Consider the following 4,881-nt stretch of genomic DNA (forward strand, 5'->3'; position numbering starts at 1 on the left):
GATTAAGAAACTCTCCAAAACATTCATTTCTCCTTCATCCAACTCTCAAATAAGGGGAAAACTTTCCAAAGTCATCCATTCTCTTCCCTTTCCTTTCCCTCTTCTCCAAAACCACACTCCCAAATAAAGCGTTACTCTTTAAGTATGTGTCATTTACTCCTTCATAGCTGAGTCCAACTTCATCATGGGGTGATTTAGAGTTCCAAAGAGAAAGCTTAGCGTACTTGAGCTTTCCATCAAAATAGACAGATTTTTAACTTCTTATGTAAGCCTTTCACCTTTACAAAAAGTCTTGGGCTCATTCTTCAGCTTACTAGTTAGATGAAATATTTAGACTTGAATGAAGACTTATCGGATGAAGATATTGCTGAAAATCTACATGAGCAAAACCTCAAGCTACCACAAACGGAGGCAAATGCTGATTCTCACGAACCATCTTTTGGGCTTGTACACTTGGATGCTATGGAACAGCGCCTAATTGTGCGAATTGATGGACATTTTCAGTCTTTGAGAGACTCCATGGGAACTGAGTTCCAGTAGCAGCAACAGAAGTTATCCGAGGATCTTGAATGCATCATCTTCATTGTGCACGCCACACATGGCTCAACACAATCACCACCACCTCAAGAATGGTTTAGATAGGATTTTCTAGAGTCTAGGGTGTGCGTATGCTTTTAAGATTGTATTTTGTTTTTGGTTGTACTTTGTTTTGAACTTCCTATGTACCTGATGCACTTATTATGTAAATTCTCGTAATCTTGTCATTAACTTTGATTATGTTTGAATTATTGCGTGAAACTTTCACTATATCTAGCTTTTGTGTTACATTAATTGAATGGTTAATATATGCCTTATATGACTTATCATATATACCATTAATCATTCTATGTTATACTTGCCAAAATCACACAAATGGATATATCTCGCAATTCATTTCTGCCATAATCTGATTTTATAAATGAATAATCGATTAACTCCATGCATATAATCGATTAACTAAAAAAAATTGTGCAGATGTTTAATTATTCTGAGACTGCTTAATCGATTATCCTTGATTGCTTAATCGAATAAGACCAGTAAATTTTGTGAAATATTTCCTTGCTTTTAGCCATTACTATCATGTAATCTCATAGTTTTTTTATCATGCCAAAAGGGGGAGAAAGTGTTGTTTGAGCTGTTTTGCAGGTTCCATTGAGCTTCCGCATGAAATCTTGAATGCTACCCTTGTATCACCTCTTACATGGTTTGAGGGGGAGAACAAAGCAAGGAGGAGCAGCTCATTCTGACTCAACCATTGCAAACAATTTGTCCAACATCAAGCCATCAAACAAAAGATTTATTTCAAAGTTTATCATCGTCAAAAATGGGAGATTGAAATGGCAAATAGTCAAAGGATGTCATCAATGATTAACCTACGTAGTTTTGATAAAGACAAGGAGTTAAATGAAAGCTTGAAGACTTGGACATCACCAACAAACAACATGCCAAGAACTCAAGGTCAACATCATAGAACTTAGGATTACTTTATTTGTTTAGAGTCCTAAGATGCATGACTAGTATTGAGTTTGGGTTAGGTAAACCCAAGATAGAAGTCTCACAAAAACTCTAAAATGAAAATCATATAGGTTGAGGCATTCCATCTAACTATATATATGATAAGTAAGATTCATGCATTTGCATTAGGCATACATGGTTTTAGTGCATAAAAGAATCATTGATTTAAAAATCATGTATTGCATGTTCTTGCATCATAAAGAATGTTTACCATACAAATAAGAAAAACCATTTTCATACATATTAATCGATTAACTAGATTGATAATCGATTATATCTTGTTGAAATCCGTTAATCTATTAAGGTATTATTTAATCGATTAAAAAGAGTTACAGTAGCTAACCTCCCAGGATTTATGGCTTATTAATCGATTAAGGAGTTTGATAATCGCTTAAGTCATAATTGAAAAACTATTTTCATAAGCACGTTAATCGATTACAGCCAGTTACATATAAAAGCTGTGATTTTAACAAATGTGAATTTTTTTATAGATTTCAAGTTTTTACACATTGAGAGAAAAAGAAAACCCAAGATTCTCATAGCTGCATTTTCAAAAGTATCTTGCTTATCTTTGAAAAGATTTTTTGCATAGTTTTCATAGAGAGAATTTATTTTCATTATGTTGTAATTTTCATTCATTTGAAAAACCTGCATAAACTTCACATTTAATTTAAGGTTGTTTATGAGATTTTTGTTTAGGGTTGTAGAGCCGAAATTAGAGTTTCAATCAGCGCATTAAGTGTGCAAATAATCCGGCTATTGTTCAGTTACACAAGGATTGTTCTTGTGATGTGTTTAGTATCATCACATTAGAGAACTGACTATCTTGATGGAGCAGGAAGTCTTGAATCGAGCGATACTTCGACTGAGGCCAGATTCGCGAATAGTGTTAATATCCTAGTAGGCGTGTAGAGTAGTCAAACCAAGTGTGTAGGCTCAACAGGTTCAAGAAAGAAGTCTCTTGCTAGGTGCATTGGAAGAGTGCTTGTAACCAAACATTTATTTCCGATAGTGAATAAAAATCTCCCGAAATCAGAAAGGAATGTCTGGATGTAGTTTGTAAGTGGACCCACAAACGAACTAGGATAAAAATCATTGAGCACTTTCTCTTTCCCTATCTCTTTTACGATTCTATCTTTACATGTTTTTCTGTTTCAATTGCATTCTGTGATCTGTGTTAATTGGCAACAATATTCCTATAATCAAGAATCAATTTAGGATAGTAAAGATCAACAATCATCACTATTTTCATTGCAAGAAAAATCTGTTTTTTCAAAGAATCAAGAATCAGCATAATTGATTAACACTAACTATAAACTATTAAGACAACTGTCAATAATCAATTAACCTTGTTATTAATCGATTAACTGCAATAGTGTTATGTTCCGTGCATAAATCGGAAAAGCGAGATTACTGATCCGCTACACTTATTCATCCCTTCTAGGTGTGTTTTACCTTACTGGTATTCAACAATGTTGTCGTGTATTTAATGGTCATGAGGGCATGTTGTCATGGCCACTGTCCTGTATGGCATGGTCACGATATTGGCATGTTAGCAGGTTTGTGGCTTGTGTCACTCGATCACGACTTGGCATGCTGACATGATCGTTCACTTGTTCGCTTGTGTCACTCAGTCACGACTTGGGACATTGGCCGGTCAGTGACGCATATGCTTCGCACTTTGGCATCGTAAGTTTTTATGTGAGCAACTCCTTGATTTAGCAAGTGACTCTTCATTGCAATTCCGGAAATTCCTTATTTTCTGAATTTTCTCTTCTTCATAACATATATCATTATTTTTTAGAGAAGTGAAAGTTTCTCATCAACATCACAGTCTTCATATCGCACCTTCTCTTCACGTAGTGACTTATTATGAACAATGAGTGTACAGAGAAGTTCATCCTCGATTAAAATGAAAGATATTTGCCTTGAGTAATTGTTGTGACTAGACGTCTTTAGGTTTTTTGAAGACTTCTTAGATTTTTTCAACTTTCGCAGGATTGGTATCAGTCTTTCAAGAGACTTTAAAAACTTGGTGATAGTCTGAAATTTTCCTATCATCAGAGATATTGTTTCACATTTTTTTCATTAGAAAGATTTCATACTTCTTACAAGCATGGAAATATTTGATTACTTCACCTTAAAGGTACCTTCCTGTATGACAATGAGAATTTCACACATTTCTTTTAGGTTAGTTTGAGAGTTGGATTTTGGAGGGGAAAAAGGGGAAAATGAAGGTTTGGGAGTCGTGAAATATAATTGTGAGATGACTCCCAAGTCGTCTATTTTCCTACTTTCTTCTCTAAAATTCAACTCTACAAACCCTTAAAAAATCACATGCACATATTTTTCGAAACTGATATATGGAGTCTGTTGGCTGAACAAAACATTGAAATTTGTCTATCCAATAGTTATAGATATTGGCATTAAAATATGGAGATCTTGTTAAAGATACCCCTTCAAATATTGGTTCTTGTAGTCATGCTTATGCTTCAGGATATTTTCCGCAGCACTGTCAAATGTTTAAAACAAAGGTTGAACTTTGATACCAATTAAAATAGATATGGTACACAACAAAAGGGGGAATAAAGTATGTTAACATGTAATTATTATTTAATTAAAAAATTGTGTCGATTAAATATTGTATGGAATATTTATTTGAAGTTTAAATACTAAGACATGCATCCACAACTTTGAGATTGAAAACACCCTTTTCTCTTTGATAGATAATATAGTAATCAGATTAAACAATTAAGTAAAAGATAAAGAATAACACAGATTTTCCATGTTCATCCAAACTTTGACTATGTCTAATTCGTAGTAATACCAAGATTTCACTATTATTGATCAGATTACAGATTTAAACAAAATAACAAATCATTTCATGCATTTGAATATTATTTTAAACATAACCAATCTGGGATCCTGACTACATGTATTATTGTCAACCTAGCATCTCCAGGATCAAATGGTATTGCTTTGGACCTGGCCTCTTGCGATCAATCAAGTATACAATTCCTCTCCATGTACACATGAGTTTTTTTTGTTAAGAGAGTCTCTTCAGGCTCGTCATTTGAGTTTTGTTTGATAAACAAGCTTCTATACTGTTGTTAATTATTATTTTTTGATACTTACCTTCTCCAGGTTCTACACATATGATTTAACCAAATCTCTTCAAATTAGTTAAAAAGGAACTTTTAGTTCAGCTCTCTTTAACCACCTAACATATTTGTTTAACACTTGGTTTTAAAAATAAATATCCTTAAATATTAATCCTTTTCTATCATGCACTAAGTGGACAAAAATATGAGCTGCTAATACTTCATT

Source organism: Lupinus angustifolius, chromosome LG11, assembly GCF_001865875.1.
Source record: "Lupinus angustifolius cultivar Tanjil chromosome LG11, LupAngTanjil_v1.0, whole genome shotgun sequence".
In the NCBI taxonomy this organism is placed as follows: Eukaryota; Viridiplantae; Streptophyta; class Magnoliopsida; order Fabales; family Fabaceae; genus Lupinus; species Lupinus angustifolius.